General features: G+C 43.3%; 1 long non-coding RNA gene across 2 annotated transcripts in view; it reads right to left on the reverse strand.

Annotated features, from left to right (window-relative positions):
* Nucleotides 1-551: 551 nt before the first annotated feature.
* Nucleotides 552-25,339, reverse strand: part of LOC130284259 (uncharacterized) — a 91,125-nt gene continuing 66,337 nt past the window's right edge. Inside the window, exons 3-4 of one of the 2 annotated variants that reach the window (XR_008846960.1) lie at nt 18,342-18,477; nt 552-1,012 (exon numbers count right to left, since the gene is read on the reverse strand). This is a non-coding gene — a long non-coding RNA (uncharacterized LOC130284259). Of the gene's footprint in view, nt 1,013-7,877; nt 8,425-18,341; nt 18,478-25,339 lie in introns of those variants that run through there. The other variant, XR_008846959.1, reaches the window with a different exon arrangement.

Genomic DNA, 25,339 nt, shown 5'->3' on the forward strand with positions numbered 1-25,339 from the left:
CGAAAGTGACACTAACCCGGCTGCTCAGTCGGGCTGTTCAGGACCGCCGCGGTGAAATCGCGGCATCCCGAACAGCTTACAGGACACCGGAAGGGACCTTACCTGCCTCCTCGGTGTCTGCTCCGTGCCGGGATCCCCTGCATGGCCGGCGCTCTCCTTCGACGTCATCACGTCGTCGCACACGCCGTCCCGTCATCCAGTAGGAGCGGCGTGCGTAGCGACGTGATGACGGCGACGGAGAGCGAGGATCCCGGGCAGCAGAGACGTTCCAGAGCGACGGGGACACCCCGGGAACGCGGCGACAGCGATGGAGGGCGACATCCAGGGCAGCGCTGACGGGTCCGGAGCGGCGGGGACAGGTGAGTATTACCTCCTATACCAGTGTTCTTCAACCTGCGGACCTCCAGATGTTGCAAAACTACAACTCCTGGCATGCCCGGACAGCCAACGGCTGGTCCGCAGGTTGAAGATCACTGTCCTATACTTTACATTGTATTTGGTTCAGAATCTTTTTTTTCTAGATCTTGCACCTTTAAAATTGGTTGCGTCTTATATGCCGTTGCGTCTTATAGGGGCGAAAAATACGGTATATTTTTCTCATAAATTTTTTTTTTTATTACTCATCTCGTTTATATTACGTTACTGTTCATTATTAATGTATGAGATGCAACGTCTCAGCAAATTTTCTTCCTTTTCCAATCTGTCCTTCTGTCCAGCAGGCAGTGCCATCAGATTTCCATGTCAGACGCAGCCGGATCTCAGGAGAACGCTGCTGTCAGCCCAGCCATGGTCTTTGTCCCGGTGTTAACCATCAGGATCAGGGAAGCTGATCAGTGCTGCGTCAGTCTCCGCACACGCTGACTGCAGGAAGCCAAGGCTCTGTCCTTTGTTACAATCTGTCATGGTGGATTGTGAATGGAAAGCATTCCCAGCTGTCAGGACAAGAGGGGCTCCAGCGCTGGTCAGGCTGAGTATTTCTATGTCTGACATAGAGATTCTACATTCCTGTTATCTAAAGAGTAAAGCAAAAAGTACATTTGCATAGTCACATGAAGTGTGTGATCAGTTTAGGATGAATACCCATGTAACAACCACCGTAAAAGAAGGCACCTTTGATGTCTGTGTCAGGCCCCAGGCCTGATTATGGAATCCTACATGTGTATTATAATTGTATTTGTGTATAATATACTGTGGTCCCTCAAGTTACAATATTAATTGGTTCTAGGACGACCATTGTATGTTGAAACCATTGTATGTTGAGACCGTAACTCTATGGAAACCTGGTAATTGGTTCTAAAGGCCCAAAAATGTCATCCAAAAATAGGAAAAAGTGAGGATTAAAGAAAAATAAGTAGATAACTAATATAGATAAAGCAAATCCTTACATATAAAAGTAAGAAAGATCTGCTGGGAGCTGTAAATCACTCTATGTCAGTGTTTCCCAAGCAGGAAGCCTCCAGCTGTTGCAAAACTACAACTCCCAGCATGCCCGGACAGCCAAAGGCTGTCCGAGCATGCTGGGAGTTGTAGTTTTGCAACAGTTGGAGGCACCCTGCTTGGGAAACACTGGTCTATGTAGAGGACAGGAGCTTCTTCAGGGTCCTGTGTAGTACACGCAATGTCCTAAAAAGTAACATGGAGTCACCCTCACCTGGTGTCCAAAGGAGAAGCTAACCCTGGTACAGGTAAAGTGTACAGAACATGTAATACCTCCTTGTACTGTAGGGGGCGCTACCAGACACTTCAGTAATACAGGTGTTTTACCAGTGAATGCCCATTCTGATTGGTCAGATCTTCCAGCCACTGACATGTTTCACAGATCTGGACTGTCTGTACATTGTATGTTGAGTCTGGTTTCAAGTTACAATGGTCCAGAAAAGACCATTATATGTTGAAACTATTGTATGTTGAGGCCATTGTAAGTTGAGGGATCACTGTATAGTCTAAGGCATGGGTGAGGTTTCATTCAGACTGTGTATTTGTTTTTGTGTATTCCAGTTTTATTGGGGGGGTCTGTCTATCTGTGACACCTCCTTGTAAGTCAGGCACTCTGGCCATCATCAAACTAAGATAAGGGACCAGGAAAGAGGGATGGCAGTTCCAACCCAACCCAACCCCCCCCCCCCCCCCCCCCCCCTCCCCCAGATGAATTCCCTTTTCCCTCCTAAAAAAAACCACTTTTCCCTCCTGGACAAACCTTTGGCTAAAGTCTGTGGTAAAAAAGCTTACAAGACATCCAAAGATACAGCTGAACTCTCACTCACAAGGACTGCTGTACCATTATGTTGTGAGGACGTTATCTTTGTTTCCTGGACTTGTCTTGCTGAACTCTTTTATATATTTTTGTACCTCTCTGTCATTTGTTTATTTTATATAGTCAGCACTGTGATACCTTTTTTCAGATTAAATGTTTAATTAATCAGCTCTGGTCTTTGATCTCTAAATATAGGAGCTCACCTTTCTGAAGGAAGCTCTGGTGAAACATGTTTATCAAAGGGTTAATTTGGGTGACTTGCTGGGACTAGTAGTGGATACCCAGAGGTCTGGTGGCTTTAACCCTTGCACCATCACACTCTCTCTAGCGTCTTGGCTGGACCGATAGGGTGTGATCGTGACAGTCACCTTTATTATGGCTGAAATATTGAGTCTCTACCACAGTGTTTCTCAACCAGAGTGCTTCCAGCTGTTGAAAAACTACAACCCCCAGCCTGCCCAAACAGCCTTCTAAAGTCTTCAATAACTAAGCCTGGTCAAAGTGTTTCTCAATTAGTGTGCCTCCGGCTGTTGCAAGACTGCAACCCCCAGCATGCCCAAACAGCCTTCTAAAGTCTTCGATAACTAAGCCTAGTCAAAGTGTTTGCCAACCAGGGTGCCTCCAGCTGTTGTAAAACTACAACTCCCAGCATGCCCGAACAGCCTTCTAAAGTCTTCGAATACTAAGCCTAGTCAAAGCATTTCTCAACCAGGGTGCCTCCAGCTGTTGCAAATCTAATACTCCCAGCATGCCCGGACAGCATGCCTGGACAGCCTACGGCTGCTGGTGCTTGCTGGAAGTTTTAGTTTTGCAACAGCTGGAGACAAACAGGTTGAGAAACACTGTCCTTTGAATTAGGTTTGAGTCCACCTGAGGTCCACCACACCTTGCCCCTCTTTGCCACCTCCTAAATAAGTAAGCACTTCTTTTTGCGTGTTCTGTTTTTATTACATAATTTGTTGGTTTTAGAAAAAATTCTAAACCTAAACTGACTTTAGTCAGCTGGAGGCACTCTAGTTGGGAATAACTGCCCTATACTATGCATCATACCACATAATTATAGCCAAGAGAGGAGGAAAATAGAAGAGGATGGCTTTTGGTTTGGCGGGGACACCTTTCAAAGTTAATATCTTCACCATCGCTGCTGACAGGATCGTCTACCGGGCAATTCCCTTTAAGGGCTTGTTCACACGGACGGATCCGCAGTGTATTTTATGCTGCCGATCCGCCGACAATGGACCCTATAGTGTTGCCTCCATCTGTGCCTGCTCATAGCGGCAATCCCCAGCTATGAGCAGACACACTGTAATGTGTGAATAGCCGCCCGCATGCGCAGTATACTCGCACACATCGTGGCCACTCCCCCCGCTCCCTGAGCAACCACGATGTGTGCCAGTATACTGACCATGCGCACGGCGACTTGCACATCGCAGCGTGTCTGCTCATAGCGGCAGATTGCCGCTATGAGCAGGCACAGATGGAGGCAACACTATAGGGTGAAATACACTGCGGATCCGTCCGTGTGAACGAGCCCTAAATAGATATTCGCAACTCTATCCACAGCATAACAATAACAATAAACTCCACACAATTTGTTGCAGATATTTTTTGTTGTTGTCGGAAATTCGTCGCATGTATGTGTGAAACTGGTCATATTCTTTATATTCAAAGAAAGAATATCCATGTCTCGAGGATAAATTCCCAAAAAGTATCCGATATTTTATTTAGAGCATACAAAAGGCTTCATAAAAGGGAAACAGTCCTAAAAACTTGATTGACGCGTTTTGGATAACATTTCCTTAGTCACCTGTGTCAGTGGTCTCCAAACTGTGGATATGTGGATATTGCAAAACTACAACTTCCAGAATGCATGGGAGATCTAGTTTTGCAACAGCTGGAGGTCCACAGTTTGGAGACCACTGACCTATATATTGACCTATACACAAGTCTAATAAACCTATAAAAGCTGTGGAGCCGTAACACGACAAGCCCTGCTCCACATATATTCCATCACATGAATCTCAAATTTTACCAAATCCCAGTGTGGCTCATTTTCTTGCTGCGAAATAAATGAAGCTGCAGGTGGTTCTCATTTATATCAGATCTGCAGTTTTTTTAATCTTTCAATAATTCATCGCTGCGTTTCGGCACCATTAATATCAATTTCTCCAATTACAGCAAAGTAATTAACGGCGCTCAATTTATTTTTTTTTAATTAGAAGATGTTAAAGCGCAATAATTGCACACAAACGCCTCTAGTGATAAGATAGAAGCGCACGTACCCCGTAAATATACACAAAACATCTGCTGTGACCGAAGGGACAACCGGGAATCTCATGGATTGTAAGTGAAGTCTTAGGCCGGGTTCATACTACGCAATTTCCGCCAGAGATTCTGCTGCATGAAGCTTAATATGCAGATAAATGTTTTTTTTTTCCGTGAACTTACTGATAACTAAATTATTTTTTGGTTGGAATTTCAGACAGAAAATTCCAATCAAAAAATTCTGCCACAACATTAAACCTGCTCAATGTTCTGGTGGAATCGGCTCCGCAGACATTGCCGTCTATGGGGAGGGCCATGTCTGTGCGGTCCTAGCCACACTAGCTGCCCTGGCTGTGCTGGGAAGCTCCGGACTAAAGGCCCCAGACTTAAAGGGGTACTCCGGTACTTTTATTTTTTTAATCAACTGGTGCCAGAAAGTTAAACAGATTTGTAAATTACTTCTATTAAAAAATCTTAATCCTTACAGTACTTAGTAGCTGTTGAATACTACAGAGGAAATTCTTGTCTTTTTGGAACACAGAGCTCTCTGCTGAATCACGAGCACAGTGCTCTCTGCTGACATATTTGCCCATTTTAAGAACTGTCCAGGGTAGGAGAAAATCCCCCTAGCAAACATATGCTCTGGAAAGTTTCTAAAATGGACAGAGATGTCAGCAGAGAGCACTGTGCTCATGATGTCAGCAGAGAGCACTGTGTTCCAAAAAGAAAAGAATTTCCTCTGTAGTATTCAGCAGCTAATAAGTACTAGAAGGATTAAGATTTTTTAATAGAAGTCATTTACAAATCTGTTTACTTTCTGGTACCAGTTGATTAAAAAAAAAAATATAAGTTTTCCACCGGAGTATCCCTTTAAGGCCCCCTTAGGCATCAGGGCCTCAGTGTTACTGCTACCTCTGCAGCCCCTAAAGCTACGCCTCTGATTAAAAAAACAACTAGTGATAACTTTACACCTGAAAGAATGACATCAGGGATACAACTAATGACATTCTCACACCTGGAAGAGTGACATCAGAGATATAACTAGTGACATCATTCCCCCTGGAAGAGTGACTTCAGAGATATAACTAGTGACATCATTCCCCCTGGAAGAGTGACATCAGAGATATAACTAGTGACATCATTCCCCCTGGAAGAGTGACATCAGAGATATAACTAGTGACATCATTCCCCCTGGAAGAGTGACATCAGAGATATAACTAGTGACATCATTCCCCCTGGAAGAGTGACATCAGAGATATAACTAGTGACATCATTCCCCCTGGAAGAGTGACTTCAGAGATATAACTAGTGACATCATTCCCCCTGGAAGAGTGACATCAGAGATATAACTAGTGACATCATTCCCCCTGGAAGAATGACATCAGGGATATGACTAGTGACATCATTACACCTGGAAGAATGACATCAAAGATACAACTTGTGACATCATCATTCCTGGAAAAGTTACATCAAGGATACAACTAGTGACATCATTACACCTGGAAGAGTGACATCAAAGATACAACTTGTGACATCATCATTCCTAGAAAAGTGACATCAAAGATACAACTAGCGACATCATCATTCTTGGAAAAGTGACATCATGGATTCAACTAGTGACATCAACATCATCACATTTGGAAGAGTGACATTGGGGATATATCTAGTAACATAATCAAACCTGGAAGAGTGACATCAGAGATATAACTAGTGACATCATCAAACATATGAGTGACATCAGGGATACAACCAGTGACATCATCACACATATAAGAGTGACATTGGGGATACAACTAGTGACATCATCACGCCTGGAAGAGTGACATCAGGGATACAACTAGGGACATCATCACACATATAAGAGTGACATCAGGAATACAACTAGTGACATCATCACACATATAAGAGTGACATCAGGGATATAACTAGTGACATCAATACACCTGGAAGATGTTTGAGATTATTAATATTACAGTATTTATTTCTATAGCGCCCTTGGTTCCAGAGCGCTGTACATATGAAAAGAGTACAAATAAAACCCCAATACAGTGAATGTGATACAGAGTAAAGACAGACTGATATAGAGGGAGAAGGGTCCTTCCCACGAGGGCTCACAATCCACAAAGGAGGGAAACAGCTGGTCGTCTATGAGAAGTTAGGAAAATAGCCGATCATAGTGCAGTGCAGTGGCAGCAGGGTTAAAGGGGTACCTGGTGGAAAACTTTTTTTTATTTTTATTTTTTAAATCAACTGGTGCCAGAAAGTTAAACAGATTTGTAAATTACTTCTATTAAAAAAATGTAATCCTTCCAGTACTTATTAGCTACTGAATACTACAGAGGAACACAGTGCTCTCTGCTGACATCACGAGCACAGTGCTCTCTGCTGACATCACGAGCACAATGCTCTCTACTGACATCTCTGTCCATTTTAAGAACTGTCCAGAGTAGGAAAAAATCCCCATAGCAAACATATGCTGCTCTGGACAGTTCCTAAAGTGGCCAGAGATGTCAGCATAGAGCACTGTGCTCGTGATGTCAGCAGAGAGCACTGTGTTCCAAAAAGAAAAGAATTTCCTCTGTAGTATTCAGCAGCTAATAAGTACTGGAAGGATTAAGATTTTTTAATAGAAGAAATTTACAAATCTGTTTAACTTTCTGGCACCAATTGATTAAAAAAAAAAAAAAAGTTTTCCGCCGGAGTACCTCTTTAATGTAGGTCCCAGGCTGTCTTGAGATGTCTTCAGGTTGCTCTTGAAGGTCTTGATGATGGGTGAGAGCCGGATGTGTCTGGGTAGGGAGTTCTAGACAACTAGAGAACACAGACAGAGGTCTTCAAGAAGATCGGAGATTACATGAGGGGTGTTATGGAGAGATCAGGTCCGAGATGTATGAAGGGACAGGTTGTGGTTGGCCTTCTATATCATGGTGTACAGTTGAAACTGAATTAATTGGGCAATGGGTAGACAGTGAAGGGATTGTCAGAGAGGAGAGGCAGAAGAGGAGCGAGGGGAGAGGTGGATTAGTTAGGCAGCAGCTTGTAATATAAATTTGAGGGGAACATTAGCATGCGATGGAAGATCAAGATGGGGATGTTGTAGTGGCCCAAGTGGGCCTCTGTATACCTAAAGCGGTGTTCTCAAACAGTAGCCTTCCAGATGTAGCAAAACGTCAACTCCCAGCATGCCCGGACAGCCAACGGCTGTCCGGGCATGCTGGGAGTTGACATTTTGCAACATCTGGACAGCCACAGTTTGAGAACACTGACCTATAGAAATCAATTGGAAACCTGTAACAGGCTAACTAACAGGCGTTATAAAAATTAAATATTAACGCAGATTTTTATGGAAGGTGTTATTTTTAATGAACGTTGTCCTTTATTTACCCTTGTTCTGGCTTAATATATGAATTTAGCTGGACTCAGGGGAGCGAAGCATTTAGTCATAAGCAGGGAGATTAGTGTCCATAGTCTCAGTTCTCGGTATTGCCAAGAACATCCCTTTCCTGCCAGACAGCACAATGACAGGGCCCTGCTAATTCCTCTAGACTCCCCAATGTGCTGTGCTTGGAAAGCAGCTATCCGGTGCGGGAACATCTTCCTGATGGAGTATTTAGCTAATCTGCTGAATAAACTCCCCAATGACGACGAGATTGAACAGCCTTTCTGTATGTCATATATTTTCCTATATTTCATCCATGGCGAGAACGATCACAGTTCCATCTGCTCGTTCTTATTATGTGCAGCAGTGAGTGAGTTCTCGATTCTGTTTCTACCATGTGCAGCCAATGACTTCACTGATAGAGTGGACATCCTTTCACGAGTTAAACCAGTGGTCTCCAACTGTGGCCCTCCAGATGTTGCAAAACTTCAACTCCCAGCATGCCCAGACAGCCAACACATACAACCTAGCAGAGTAGGGGGAAAAAAACCAAAAAACTAAATAAATAAATAAATGAAAACATACTGGGGGTCTTTATGAAGCATTTTACCCTTGTTTTCTTGGGTAAAGCTGTCTCAATACTTTGGTGCAGTGTGTTTTTTTTTGCAACTTTTTGCGACCTTTCATGTACGGCTGTTGTACGCGTGTTTTGAGTCGGGTATTTGCAGTGGTCAGGAATTTATGAAAAAATTTATGAAAAGTCGCAAAATTTGGCGTAACCCCTTTAAAAGGGCACAACTCACCACCATAAAAAAGAGGCATAAGAAGCACACATTACAAAAATCAGTACAGATTACTCATTAATATAAGCAGATCACCTTGTTATTTGATTATATATATATTTATATATTTATAAAAAAAAATTATTTCCTAAAAAAAAAAAGATAACTAATTTTTTTTTTTTTTCAACATGGTTAGAATGGACATGTTTACAAGTCTGGATATTTGGTACAATTAAAGGGTACCTCTCATCAAATAATCTTTTGATATATTTTCGATTAATGAATGTTGAATAACTTTCCAATAGCATGTTAATGAAAAATATGCTTCTTTCTATTGTATTTTTCCCGATCAGTCCTGTCAGCAAGCATTTCTGACTCATGCTGGAGTCCTAAACACTCAGAGCTGCCAGCCTGCTTTGTTCACAGCCAAACAGGCTGTGAACAAAGCAGGCTGGCAGCTCTGAGTGTTCTCCTTTGTGAACAAAGCAGACTGGCAGCTCGTAGTGTTTAGGACTCCAGCATGAGTCTGGAATGCTTGCTGCCAGGGCTGGTAGGGAGACCCCTAGTGGTCATTTCTTCAAAGTGGAAAATTAAATAGAAAGAAGCATATTTTTTAATAACATGCAATTGTAAAGTTATTCTGCATACATTAATCTATAATATATCAAAAGTTTTTTTGATGAAAGGTACCCTTTAAGTTTACAAACTACTTGTTTACATGTTTATCCAAATTATTATTTTAAAATAAAAATTACTACGTTTTACGGATGTAAATTAGACACCTTATGTAATATGGTTACAATTTTCTAGCAGTTTATCAAGAAAACGGCTCATCAGAATCCCACCACTAGGGGTCCTAATACCTACTCGGACACTAACCAACCATTCAGCAGCCTCAGGCTTGTCCATGATTCATGGACAAGAGATGAGTCATGGACAAGGCTGCATGAGCAGGTGCACCATTCACATCCCACCACCACATGGAAGGGATACGCCCCCTTCCCCTCATCGGATTTATAACCCTGTGAGCTAATGAAAAGATGTAAAATGAAATGTAAAATAACGGACATTCACAATGAAGCTACTAAACTGCCCTGCAGTAACACACAAGGGATCACCTCTGAAAGAGCCTCCTGGAACTATCGGTAAATTCACACACATGACAGTCATTTCTGAAATTAGTCAAAATGCCACCCAGGAAAAAAAGAAGTAAAAAAACACATACCACAGCCATTATTCGTAAGTACCCCCCAGTGAGTTTGGAAAGTTTTTTTTGCAGGTAAGCAGATAGTAAAGTGAAAGTTTTATTGTCTCTATTCTGAAGTCCCAGACATCTCATACCCCCTTATCTTTGGACCGGATTCCTTAGATGTTGTATTATGCCATAAAACCCTGGGGGAGATCCAGTCCTGTTTTTAATGTGTCGTGGATTGTCATTCCCATACCTTTCAGGTGTCTTGTGATTTCAAATTGTTTTTTAATAACCAAACTTTTATATGATGTTTATTATGTTTTGGGCTACAGAAATGTTTGGCCACAGGTAGATGTGTTTTCGGTAGACCACATTAGATTAGAAAGTCCTAGGAATCTAAGGCTAGGTTCACACTGCGGAATCTCTGGCCAGAAAATTTCCGCACGGAGATTCCGAGTGCGGCCAGCGCCGACTGAATCAGTCGGCGCTAGGACCGCGCGGACACTCCAGTCTCCAATAGACTGCTATGTGTTCTGTGAGTATTTCCGCCTGAAGAATGAGCAATGCCATTCTTCAGGCCGAAATTTTCAAGCAGATTTTCCGTTCACAAATTCCGAAGTGTGAATTTGTGAACGGAAACCCATTCACTATACTTTACATTTTAGTAAGCAGAATTTCTGCCTACAATTTCAAAGCGGAATTGCAGACGGAAATTCCGTAGTGTGAACCTAATCTTATAGTCTCGTTGTGTGTTAGGCTTGGTTCACACTACAGAATTTCTGCCTGTAATTCCGCTTTGAAATTGCAGGCAGAAATTTTGCTCACTAATATGTATTATGCCAGTCAATGTGTTTTCCGTCCACCAATTCACACTTCGTAATTTTTGAAGCTGAATTTGTGAGTGGAAAATTCTCTTTCAAATTTCTGCCTAAAGAATGGTAGTGCTCATTTTTCAGGCGGATTTACTCGCGGAAGACATTGCCGTCTATTGGGGACGAGAACGTCTGCGCAGTCCTAGTGCCGACTGATTCACTCGGTCCCGGCCGCACTCGTAATCTCTAGATGGAATTTTTCAGTCAGGAGATTCTGTAGTGTGAACATAGCCTTAGGGTCTAATCACACAGCAGCATTTCCGTTTGCGGAATTCTGCCTCAAATTAAAGCCCATAGACTTCTATGGGATTCTGCACTCCCATTCACTCTTCTAAATTTCCATTTGCGGAATTCCGCAAAAATTCCGCAAGTGGATATTCACAATTGTGAATGGGAGTGCGGAATCCCATGGAAGTCTATGGGCTTTAATTTGAGGCGGAATTCCGCAAACAGAAATTCTGCCATGTGAATAGACTCTTTGGGAAACGACTCCTCTCCGTGCTCTTATTGGAGCAGGTCTTGCAGCTTCTTATATTTTAGGGGCAATTGTAGTCCAGGGAATGATTCAGCTACAATCTCATGATTATAGCTGAAGAAGAATTTTTGATCACTAAAGGGTATAGGAAAACTATTTAAAAAAAACTCCATTTTACATTATGATAGCTCGCATCCTGCATCTGTCAACAAGGGGATCCCCTACAGCCAATACCTGAGGCTGAAAAGAAATAATAGTAACCACCTTGAGTATGTCCAACAAGCTGAGGATTTGACTAGACGTCTAACTAGAAGAGGCTACCCTCAATCGGTGGTGCATCAAGCACTGCAGAAAGCAGAGCAGGTTCCCAGAGAGGATTTGTTGGCCGAGAGATGGACGTCTAAGTGTGGTGTCCCGGTACAGGACCTTGTCCTGTCCCTGTCTAAAGTCCCCTCAGCTAGAGTCCCTCCATGTCACAGGGCTCTCCTGTAGGGCTTGCCCCTTGATCGCCTCATGTAATTGTATTCACCTGTATATTATTTAATGTATAGGTATAATAAATGTATAGGACTTTCCCAGGTCATGTAATCCACAATTGTGAATGTACATATGATTAAGGACCTTCCTGGGTCATGTGATGTACCCAGAGTTCACTGGGTTCAGGACTTACAGGTATGCTGGCCAATGAGCTTAGTCCAGTCCCCTTTTATATAAGGGGCTGTAGTCACTAAATTCTCTCTCTTGTCCCTGCTCTAATCTCCTGGATTTCAGCCAAGCACAATCAGCACATCTAAATTCATCTCAACTAGGCCAAAGCTTACAGAACCAGCAGCCACTAAAACCGTGAGTTATCCAGCTCAATCTCTAAATCCTGTGTGACTACTATACAGCACCAATCCTATTATTAGTAGCACTGTGGCCTGCTCAACAGCTCATTATACCAGTCCCAGCAAAACCTGTGAGGAACCTGCATCCCGGTTACCTCGAGAGACACTGTGTGCTTGTAAAGACTGTTGCACAAAAGTTCAAGTAAAAGTTATCAGTTATCTCTGATAACTGATAACATTCCGTTTATTATCCCTGTGTGGACATTCCATTTATTATCCCTGCCGTTTGTGGGCTGGTTGGCGGCAGGACCTTTACTACCAAGCAAACCGCACCCTGGCGTCACGACAATTAAGGGTTAATACCACCAGACCCTGCATCACTATTGCAACACCCCAGACACCACATAAGCGTAACAAAGAACCTGGTGGTTGCACCTTTGCTTTCAAAATCAGCCCCATGAACTCTGTCTTGAGGGCAGCCATTGACAAACATTACAAGTAAAAGGACAAGCGCTCCATAGAGTAGTAACATTTTGGAATCCTGCGGTGAGAAAGATATATAAATTAATTGCTCACCCTGGGGGGTTGCGTAACCTCATACACAACAATGATGTTCGCGTGTAATAGTGGGTCGTCTGCTGCCCTCTGTTAGGTATATAGCATTAGAAGGATTGGCTTCAATGAAACCCGGCTCAACGGCCGTTGAGCTGGGTTCCGTTGAATCCAATCCTCCAACTGACAAACATTGGCACGTGTTACAACATGATGCCGACCTTAGCGATATGGTTTCAGATAAACCTATTATTTCTCATAGAAGAAATCAATCGCTTGGTGAATTATTGAACCAGAAGAAAAACCTACGGACTAGGAAAAGAAGTCAACAATGGTTGACTAATTTGGCTCCAACGGATGATAAGAAATGCGGAAACTTTTCTCAACGTCCTTTCAATTCCAATACCTGTTTCGCAGGGAACTCATGACATCCTAGTCCTGCCCATCATGATGTCACGCCCTGCCCCCTCAATGCAAGTACATGAGAGGGGGCGTGACAGCCGTCACGCCCCCTCCCATAGACTTTCATTGAGGGGGCGAGCTTGTGACATCACTAGGGATGAAGCTATGACGTCACAAGCTCCCGGCACCAGCTCTAAGCATTCGGAACAGTTTGTTCCAAATGCTGAGTAGCGGAGTACCCCATTAATGATAAAATTGATATGTCCCCCTTTTTATAGATTACCTTTGTTCTTACAGTATGCATGTTTAGTATATTTTGCTTATTTATTCCCTTATTTATCTTGAGTTCTTTTTCATTTGTTTCATATCACCCGGGAATCACCACATGATCGGATCACTTACCCTTGCACTATAATAGGCGCACTGCGCGATGACGAAAGTGAGGCCGGAAGAAGTGTGCATACGCGAAATCGCCGGCAGTCGCCTCTGAGCGCCCACGGACGTCCTGGAAGCCGGACCACCGGTATCGCCCAGTGAGGAGCCTGTAGTCCGTTACTATGCGGTGAGTGCGGATGCTTTCTCTTTTGGTAGTCCAGGACATAATGAAGAACATGAGAAAGTTGTGGTAGTAAAAGGCAATTCGAAGAATACAAATTCATGACAATCTTTGAAAACAGGACTGAATCCCCCCAAGGGTTTTATGGCACAAAACAACATCTGAGGATCCTGGTCCAGAGATAAAGGGGAATCAGATCTCTGGGACTTTACAGCAGTTTAGAGATAATAAACTCTCACTCTCCTGTTTCTTATCTGTCAACTCTACTTTCTAAACTCAATATATGTTTTTGTTTTTTTTGCTAGATTGTGTATATTGTGGGAGATTAGCTCAGCAGAACCAGGCAAATAAAGGCAAACAGAGATCAGAGACGGTGATACAGAAGTAATAATAATAATATTAATAATAATAATTTTTGTTTATATTATATAGCGCCAACAGATTCTGCAGCACTTGGCAATTTTGGGGTACAAATAAAGACAAATATTCGACGTAACAATATTACACGCCAACTATTAGAATGAGGTCCCTGCTCGCGAGAGCTTACAGACTACGAGGAATGGGGTTGAGACAGAAGGCATAAAGTGCTTTTATTAATACAATGGTCCAGATATATTTTATAAATAGGAAAGGTTACATACAGGAGAGTGAACCAGTCACTAGAAGTAAGGTTTAAACAGGCCTTCTCTTGTTTTTGTCATAACAAAAGTAAAGTCTTTACATTCAGGCACAAAATATAAAGTAAATCCTGCTTGTCTAAGTAATAACAAAAATCTTCCCTATCTATACAGGTGGCTTACTACCAGCCACCCAACAAAATAGTCATCCAAATGTGTTACACAAGTCAAGTGTCCCCTTTGAGGATGAAAACCTCAGGACTCAAACTCCGGGACTCAGGTTCCTCACAGTCTCAGCCTGAAGACTAAGTTTCACTTTGTTTCGAAGTCGGGTAACCAGCTGTCTTCTGCACCTGTGCTGATTTGTGGTTGCACAAAAATCTTGGACTGGCCAAAAAAGGAATTAAAGGCCCCACTACCAACTTTCATTCTATGAAAATCCTGGCCCAAAAAATGACTTTACCAAAGCTTTCTCAGCAGCTATGTTCTGTTAGGGATTTCCCACTATCCTGGATTTCCCATATCTCACCCAGCTTTTCCTGGATGAGATATGCGCTTCATGAAACCTGGTAGATGATGATTGGTTGGAGAAATATAGCGATGACGACCACTAATCCTGTCACTGTCTCACAATACAGTGATCCCTCAACTTACAATGGCCTCAACATACAATAGTTTCAACATACAATGGTCTTTTCTGGACCATTGTAAGTTGAAACCAGACTCAACATACAATGCTACAGACAGTCCAGATCTGCGAGACGTGTCAATGGCTGGAAGAACTGACCAATCAGAATGGGCGATTTACTGGTAAAACACCTGTATTACTGAAGTGTATGCACTGACTGGTGTCTGGTAGCGCCCCCTACAGTACAGGGAGGTATAACATGTTCTGTACTCTTTACCTGTACCAGGGTTAGCTGCTCCTTTGGACACCAGGTAAGGGCGACTCCATGTTACATTTGTATCTGTCCTCTACATAGACCAGTGTTTCCCAAGCAGGGTGCCCCCAGCTGTTGCAAAACTACAACTCCCAGCATGCCCGGACAGCCTTTGGCTGTCCGGGCATGCTGGGAGTTGTAGTTTTGCAACAGCTGGAGGCTCCCTGCTTGGAAAACACTGAAATTGACAGTGATTTACAGCTCCCAGCAGATCTTTATTACTTTTATGTATGAGGATTTGCTTTATCTATATCAATTATATACTTATTTTTCTTTAATTCTCACTTTTTCCTATTTTTGGATGACATTTTGGGGCTTCAGAACCAATTACCAGGTTTCCATAGAGTTCTGGTCTCAACATACAATGGTTTCAACGTACAATGGTCGTCCCAGAACCAATTCATATTGTAACTTGAGGGACCACTGTATATACATGTGTGTTTCTTCAGATATTTTGTCATGCCAAAGGAAGAACCTTAAGTTGGTTTGAAAGCTGTCCATTTAGTTTTTTTCTATTTTTGTTAGCGATCTAGACACGTTAAACCCTTAGGCTCCTTTCACACTATGAATTTTTCCGTTTACAAACTTCCGTCACATGTTCCGTCACTACAGCAGCAAAACCCGGCAGTTACAAAACCCCTGACGGCCGTGACTAAATTGCATTGCAGCCTATGGGGTTTTGTAACTGCCCGTTTGCACCCATATATGCCCGTAATTCATTACGGGTGTTATACAGTGACGGGACATCGTGGCGGAAAAATTACTGCATGCAGTATATCCAAGTGATAACACACATAAATCTTCCCTATCTATGCGTGTGGCTTACTAACAGCCACTCAGCAAAATAGTCCTAAAAAAAATGTTACACACACAAGTGAAATGTCCCCTCCAAGGCTGAACACCTCAGGACTCCAACTTCAAGACTTAAAGGGGTTATCTGCCATAAGGGGATTGTAGTACTTACCTGGCAGAGCTAGGCATTTCCTGTTGCATGTTGTTCTCTAAACTACACATCCCACAGTTCCATGCATGCAAGTATGAGGTCACTTTCCTTCCTCCCACACATCGGCCAACACACCAATTGAAACACAGCGTTTTCTAACCAGGGGGCCTACAGCTGTTTCTAAATTGAAGCAGGATAGGCTCCCTCTGATCACCTGACCAGGGATGTCTGGTCTCGATGCACTGCAACTTGGGAAATCCCGAGACATGAGTAATTTTGTATGCTGTATGTTGGGGCGATAATCACAGAAGAATTGGGACATCGCCGTCACACACGTACACCTGTAGCATAGTCAAATAAAAAAATATCCTGGAATGCCCCTTTAAGTTCCTTAGAGCCTCAGCCTGCAGACTGAGTTACACCTTGTTACACTTTGCTATTTTGCGGGATACCTCTATATTCAGTCCAAAAAGGGTACTCTAACATACAGTATAACCTGGCGTATCTGCAACAAACCCTTTAATGTAGTGACTAAGTTTGCTCTATGTTTTGAATGTATCCTTTTTTTATGCAGGGCTCAAAAGTGTATTTTTCCACTATGTAATGTTAATCGGCTCATCACAGGTATGTGTTACACCTCTAAAACGTTATTTAAAGGGGTACTTCACTGCTCCAGTGTTCAAAACATTTAATTCTGAAGGCTGGGTACAGGCTGAGGGGCTTGTAACATCACGTCCATGTCCCCCCTGACATTACCCCACGCCCCCTCAATGCAAGTCTTTGGCGGCCGCCATGCCCCCTCCCATAGACTTGCATTGAGAAGGCATGATGTCAGAAGGGGCGTGGCGTCACGACCCCATCACTCAGTGTTCTGAACTGAATATTATGAATGCTGGAGCAGAGGAGTACCCCTTTAAAGGAAATCTGTCACCAGTGTCACATGCACTAAGCTGTCGGTACCGATAGGATAGGTAGTGCAGGTAACACTGATTTTAACAGTACTCCCCTTGTCCCGGTCCGTGGCGAGGATCTCCTGTAATCTTCTCCGGTATCTTCGCTCCGGGCACCGGCTTGGGGCATGGGCGGAGCTTAAAGGGGTTATGCGCTGCCCTGCCTTTCGGAACTCCGCTCACAGCGTCCAGAAGTTCATTATTCCGAACGCTGTGTGCAGGCTTCCGTGTTCACGTCCGCCGGGTGTGACGTCACGCCCGGCCCCTCGTGACGTCACGCCCGCCCCCTCAACGAATGTCTATGGGAAGGGGGCGCGACCGCTGTCACGCCCCCTTCCAATAGAGTTTGGTAGAGGGGGCGGGCGTGACGTCACGAGAGGCCGGGCGTGACGTCACACCCGGCGGACGCGAACACGGAAGCCTGCACACAGTGTTCGGAGTAATGAACTTCCGGACGCTGCGAGCGGAGCTCCGAACTGCAGGGCAGCGCACAACCCCTTTAATGACGTAATTCCCAGGACCCAGGACAGAGCAGCAGCGGTGACATCACTAAGCTCCGCCCATGCCCCAAGCAGCTTCTGCTTTCTGCAGGGATACTGGCAGCAGCGGTTACGTCATTAAGCTCCGCCCATGCCCCAAGCCGGTGCCCGGAGCAAACAAACCGGAGAAGATTACATGAGATCCCCCCCAAGGACCGGAACAAGGTGAGTACCGTTGTCATCAGTGTTACCCGCACTACTTATCGGTACCGACAGGTTAGTGCAGGTGACACTGGTAACAAGTTTCCTTCAAATTGCGGCCATAGCTCACTACCTAGAATGCAACGCTCTGCGGTGCTGCTTTAGGAAAATGTGTGCAATATGGGTATTACACGATGCTTTAAAAAAATGTTTTTATCTATCATTTAGAATCCCCCTAATTTCCTGCACTGCCCATTGTATAATGCACTTTAATTATAACTTTACCTTAAAAAAAAAGGAAACTACAAATCTATTGCGCTCTCGTGTTTATTCATGTCCAGTAAGGGTGAAGCAATGCTATAGGGATACTGTATAATATATGACTTTGCATTAATGCTGCATGTTAGCATAGTCGGGCAGCACTAACGCCCTCCACCCGCTCTGAATTAACCCTGAGGTTAAAAGTATTCCAGGCCGTTCCCAGGAGAGGCAACGTGCTTATTTTTTCTTGCAAAAGTTCAAATACTTAAATAAATGAAGTCAATGAAAAGAATTCCTCTAACTGGATTCATATTGTTCTTGCTAAATAACCACAAATAAATAGTTTGACATTTTGCAGCGATTTGAAGGTTTGCAAATAAATCAAATAAATACCCGCAGGGCCGGCGAGGTCAACTTCATCTACCGTGATTTTCTCTTCCCTCTTATGTCCGGGAAAACCTGAATTTTGTTCAAAGGACTCGACAATCAGGACCAGACATTATTCTGTGAAAAGCCGAACAAACTCTCCCTGCGGAGGAGAAATCACAGAACAATACCATTTAGAATGTTTGTTTGCACAAGCCTTTACCTCCCACCATTATAATGGCCGAAAAGAGACTCTTCAAGGATTATCGCACCTTCAGAAAACATTCAGCCATCCCAGTCGAAACTAAAAAAAAAAAAAAATCCTTTTTTTTGTGAACAGGTTCGTGATGTTTGTTGTAAAACAAAATATCTGGGGAGTGGAGGGGCTGACATCGCTCCCTCTACTGATTGATTGATGCAACCAACCCCCACAATCCCCCCTAAAAGGTATTATTGTTGGATAAATAGGCCTAACATTTACTTTAAGGGGTACTCCAGCCCCAAGACATCTTATCCCCTATCCAAAGGATAGGGGATAAGATGTCTGATCGTAGGGGTCCCGCCGCTGGGGACCCCCACAATCTAGCATGCAGCACCCACCTGTAAGTACTGCCGGAAGGGCTGGAGGCTCTGAGTCTTATGCCTCCTGACCATGGGGATGGAGTATTGTGACGTCACGACTCCGCCCCTGTGTGACGACATGCCCCGCCCCCTGAATGCAAGTCTATGGGAGGGGGCGTGAAACGCCCCCTCCCATAGACTTGCATTGAGGGGGCAGGGCATGATGTCACACGGGGCGGAGTCATGACGTCACGTTAATCCGTCCCCGTGGTCGGGAGGCATAAGCCCTTCCGGCAGTACTTACATGTGGGTGCTGCATGCTAGACTGTGGGGGTCCCCAGCATCGGGATCCTCGCAATCAGACATCTTATCCCCTATCCTTTGGATAGGGGATAAGATGTCTTGGGGCCGGAGTACCCCTTTAATCTGTTATTGTTCTTAAAATTTAGACTCCAGGGTGGACTTTACATTGAGTTTTGCCCTTCATGATACCCTTTAGCCCCTCTCCTGCCATAGGGTGTACAGTCATACATTATATAACCATATCATAAAAGGGTCTAATTATAAGTGCCATGAATTAGCCCAATAACATTTCCATATGGTTGAAAACTACTAGTGCTATATTTCCATAGTGTGAATGGGCCCTAACTGTACTGACCTGCAGAATAAAGGGCCTCTCTCTTCTAGGATCCCATAGTAGCGTCTATAGTACAAATGCCCTTTCCTATTACATTTCTTCTTTACAGCTTCATCTAGATTTAAACATTTGACTGACCCTGTTCTACCATAACTAACACAAACCCCTAGATCAAATTGTTCCCTGTATTTTGCCAAAACTTCTTTTGACTTCCTTCAGCTGTATTGTTTTTCAATAATACTTGATTTCATCAAAGCAGACAATGCATTTATTATTTTACTTTGCGAGGTTGGAAGCCAAAAAACACACCGGAAGAACGTTTCCCTACGGATTGTTCAGAGATGTTTCTGTTGGATCTTAATTATCAGCAAAAAAAAAATGTATTTTCCGAAAATTTGTTCTAGATCTGTGAGGTTTCTAACTATTTATAGAATGCACAATGTGGTTCTAGTTTATCGACTCTCTAAACATCCGTATCACTGGTAAACTCACTAGTTTTGGCACCATGTATAACTGGGCCCTGGAACAACCAAGTGGCCCCCTATCTACCATATCATTGACTTTACATGAGCCAATCGACTATGTTATCATGGGCCCCCAATATTGAGTATACTTACTTACCACTAAAATTAAGCATGTATACTTATATTATCTTATACCTCCAACATAGAAGATACTTATCTATATCTTGTTTATGCCCAGTAAGCTATGGGTTGCCTGGTTCTGATGCCAGTCCTGGTATATGGAACATCTATAGATTATGCCACAAATGTCTGATAGGTATGGGTCCCACATCTAGGACCCACACTTGTCTCCAATCTGTGGTGGTGAGGGGGCCACCATCCACATCTTCAAGATGGGGAATGACAGGAGAGATGGCTGTACATTGGCCACCTCTCCACTCACTCCATGCTTGGATATGTGTACCAGGAGTGATGTGGAGCTTGGGGTCCTAAAGGTGAGTGTTCTATATTATACTATATGTACTGTATATTATATACATTTAATATTATGCAATTTTTCATATACTAAAGGGTTTGTCCAATGACGACAACCACTGTCCATATTCCCTATCAGGATATATTGACATCATAGAGAGGGGTTCTCTGTCCGGAATTTCCTGTCCATGTAGAATCACCATGGCTTTCAATCTGGTGGACCCAAGCCACCCACATTTAACAAGGACAGCCAATCATCTGACTGGTTGGACTGGTTTCCTAAATGTTTCCTAAATTGCTCTGTAGAAAAAATATGTTTTTGGATATAATGGTATGATCAGGGCTCAAGTTGTGCATGATGGGAACTGAGTTCCTGGACTTTTTCCACAGCAGGAACACCGTTCCCATTAGCAGTACCAGCCCTTCAGTGGAAATCTTGGGTTGAGTTCTCACACTTTTTTTTCCCCAGGACTTGACCCCTGCGTTTGATGGTAGAGAACCCTTTCTAGATAGGCTAGCAGAAGAAGAAGCAATGGATGACTGACTGGCAGTCTGCTCCCATGTAATACCCATTAATCATCTTTTATTGTGTAGGAACGGTTATATACAGACCAGCAAGACCTTCTAACTTCAAACTCTCATCTTCCCCTCTTCCTTGTCCCATCTAACGGTGGGTTCACACCATGACTTCACTCTACGGCTGCCGGATCTGGTTGGGGGGAGCGAAAACCATGAGCTCCCAAATCCCAGCCCGGCCCATATAAATTCATTTTTGCCCCGTATCTGGTTTTCTGAGCGGACCTAAAACCACGGCATACCACTGTTTTAAGTTCAGTCAGAAAACCAGATACGGGGCAAAAATGTGCCAAACGGAGTCACCGTTTGACTCCGGTCGGCTCATTGAAATGAATTAGATATGGGCCGGGTCCGGCTGGGATACGGGAGTGCCTGGTTTTCGCTCCCCCCAACCGGATCCGGCAGCCGTAGAGTGAAGTCATGGTGTGAACCCACCCTTAGATGGGAGAAGGAAGAGGGGAAGATGGGAGTTTGAAGGTAAAAGGTCTTGCTGGTCTGTATATAACCGTTCCTACACAATAAAAGATGATTAATGGGTATGACATGGGAGCAGACTGCCAGTCAGTGAAATAGAGTGAAATCGTGGTGTGAACCCACCCTTAGTGTTATTCTGTTATTTCATGAAGACTTTTTATCTTTCCTTCCGAAAAGCATTAGAAAACGATTATGGAACTTTTAAGTTTCATGGAAACCTTTAGAAGAGCATGAAGATTTTTAACAAAAACTTTCCCATAGTTGTGTTTTCCAATGATGAATATTAATGGAATATCTGCAGGACAGACTGGACAAACAAAAAAATCCAGCATTGTCTGCAGATGCTTCTTTCTCCATTTCGGTCTACAGGAGTCACAGTAATATAACTTGCCAACTACAAATGGAGCCCCCAGAAGTGAGATGCCACCTGTCAATGCTGTATGTATGCCATGTCTGTAGTTGGCACCCTCCTTTAAAAAACACCTTTTTATCTGTATGCTGAGGTAGCCGTAGTGTGGGGGGGGGGGGGGGGGGGGCTTGTTTTTTGCTGGATGAGTTTTTCTTTCTTTAGACATAATTTTGGGGTACATATGTGTGGCTTTTAGTTTTTAGTTTTTGCTGATTCATATTTTTGAGAATATTTTTCCAAGAAATTGGAATTATGAATATTTTATGGATAAGTATGGTTCCGATTCCAGATATGGGTAAGTTATTTAACGTGGTGTTTACTGCATAAAATTTAATGTTAGAATAAAATATTTTTTTTTTGTTTTTGTTTTTTTTCTGAACTTTTTATTGCAGATTCTTTAGTCATTATTTATATATTTTTTTTATATATATCCTTATGCACATGTATCTAGGGTACACCACAGTTACAATGGAAAATAACCTTGCTCACGATTTATATGTACAATCAGGGGTGGAAAATAGGTTTGGTAATGGTATTTAACATTTTCATCACCTCAATAATTCTTAGTCGTGTAGTGTGTTGCAAAAAAAATCCCAAATTGCTAAATAAGCTAAGAAAAAAAAGTCCTATAAATAGGTTGGTGTCCTCATATGGAATTCTTCATTGCACGTCTTGTGTTTGCTCCATGCTTTAAATGCAAATTTCTTAAGAGTTTATTCAGCATCTAAGCCATACTGACCTACTTATCTTCCCACTTCGGTGTTTGTTACTTTGCCAGTTTTCCCAGTTGAATTTTACATAAAAACCCAGTGTTGCGTGTAAATTTCCAAAGTAAAAATAACAAACTAAAAGAAAAGCCACTAACAGATTTTTGTTGTCCAATTGTAAACTGTTTCCATGAATTATTTACTAGTGCACAGGACATTAATATGCAAGTAGCCTCCAAGTGAGACTCACCAGACAACGTCGGCATTGTTTAGGCTTGCGGGAAAACTCAAGAAATCAGAAAAAAAAAGTTTTAACAAAATCGATCTCTTGTAGGTTTATCCCAATAATTACAGTCTATGAACCAACCATATTAAATATAAACACAAATGCAAAAAATATAAGGCCCATTGCACAATTGCTACATGTTAAAATGTAGGTTGACAGTAAGGTGCAAACTAAAGGTACCACAAAAGTATCGCAGTTAGGGAATTGGGTAAACATAAATCTACTAACACAAAGGCCCAAACAGCAAGTTGATCACATAGTGTCTCCCAGATGGGTCCCCCAGCAAAAATCTTTGTAGAAATCTGCTAATAAGTGTTCAATTTCCCAACAGTGACATCACAGGAGAAGTAAGGTATTGCACAATGTCATATTATATCAATCGGGTGTCTGTTTAATGGCGGACAGGACAGGTCCTCCAGAGAGGTCTTCTGTAACTGCGCAGAAGCAAAAGTTGTCACTTGGCCCTGGTATCCAAGAGGAGCCCAAAGATCCTTCATCCACTTTAGAAGATTTCAGGTGAATGGCACATAGTAGGTGAGGGGCAATTTTTCCATTGAACATCAGGAGCCTGAGGCTAAACTTAAAGGGGTACCTGCTGCTAGACATCTTATCCCCTATCCAAGGGATAGGTAATAAGACGTCTGATTCCAGGGGTCCCGCCACTGGGAGCCCTATTGATCTCCTGCAGCACCCGGCATTCTTAACAAATGCCAGGGTCCTGCTGCAGTGATGGTGACATCTTGGCCATGCCCCCTCGAGACATCACACCATGCCCCCTCCATTCATGTATATGGGAGGGGGCGTGTTGGCTGACATGCCCCCTCCCATAGACATGAATGGAGGGGGCGTGGCATGACATCACAAGGGGCGTGGTGTGACCGTGACGTCCTGGCCTCTGCTCTGTCTCCAAGTGCTCTTAAAGGAGTAGTCCAGTGGTGAACCCAGTGGTGAACAACTTATCCCCTATCCTAAGGATAGGGAATAAGTTTGAGATCGCGGGGGGCCTCCTGCGATCTCCTCTACGGAGCCCCCTCAATACAACTCTATGTCAGAGCCGAAGCGCTGCCTTCGGCAATCTCTGGCTCTGCCATAGAGATGTATTGAGGGGGCGTGTCGGCCGCCGCTTTGTGCAGAGGTCGACACCCGCTATCTGGCAGGAGAGCCTGGCCCCCGTACAGAGAGATCGCAGGGGGCCCCAGCGGTCGGAACCCCCCGCGATCTCAAACTTATCCCCTATCCTTAGGATAGGGGATAAGTTGTTTACCACTGGACTACCCCTTCAACTAAATATTCAGAACACTGGAGCACTGGAGTACCCCTTTAAACTGCTTAGGACATGGACTTCTTGTAGCCCCACATCATAGCACCATAGACGCTCCATGTGCAACCCTATGGTGCCTCTGTACATCACCATATTACAAAGATATCCTGGAGGGTCCAATATGAGCCCATGCATCCTTATAGGCACCTTGTGCATGAGGCCCTACTAAAAGACAACATACAAACCCCATTCCCTACAAAGTCTATGAAACAAATTGAACATTTCTGTCCCTTTAATACTGGTATAAGCAACATAATAATTGCCATGAAATCAGATTCCTGGATGAGCTATCTGTAGTATTTAACAAATAATGAACCAGGACACAGTTATTACCTGAACAAGCGCAAACATAAATTAAACATTTATTTCTCATTTTAAACCACGTTCGGCCTCCGGGATCATAAAATGGGGCTCTGAAAACACCTGCTCTGAATAGATTGCTCATACAAGACTCGTGGTCTAGGTGAGCCGAGAATAAAGCAGAGCTGCGTTCTTACAACCGGACTTAATGCTCATCATAAAAGGCTGGATATAGTGCGACAGACAGAACACAGGGCGGTTTATGGGCGCCATATAGACATGTAATGTAGTGTCAGAAATAATAGTAAGTGCTTTAGGCTCCCAGGTCCTCAGTAATGATTTCTTACAAGATATTTGACCAGTCTTAAAGGAGCACTCCGGTGGAAAACTTTTTTTTTTAAATCAACTGGCACCAGAAAGTTAAACAGATTTGTAAATGACTTCTATTAAAAAATCTTAATCCTTCCAGTACTTATTAGCTGCTGAATACTACAGAGGAAATTATTTTCTTTTTGGAACACAGAACTCTCTGCTGAATCACGAGCACAGTGCTCTCTTCTGACATCTCTGTCCATTTTAAGAACTGTCCAGAGGAGAAAATCCCCAAAGCAAACATAAGCTGCTCTGGACAGTTCCTAAAATGGACAGAGATGTCAGCAGAGAGCACTGTGCTCGTGATGTCAGCAGAGAGCTCTGTGTTCCAAAAAGAAAAGAATTTCCTCTGTAGTATTCAGCAGCTAATAATTACTGGAAGGATTAAGATTTTTTAATAGAAGTAATTTACAAATCTGTTTAACTTTCTGGCACCAGTTGATT

The sequence above is a fragment of the Hyla sarda genome, chromosome 8 (genome assembly GCF_029499605.1).
Source record: "Hyla sarda isolate aHylSar1 chromosome 8, aHylSar1.hap1, whole genome shotgun sequence".
NCBI classification, from domain to species: Eukaryota; Metazoa; Chordata; class Amphibia; order Anura; family Hylidae; genus Hyla; species Hyla sarda.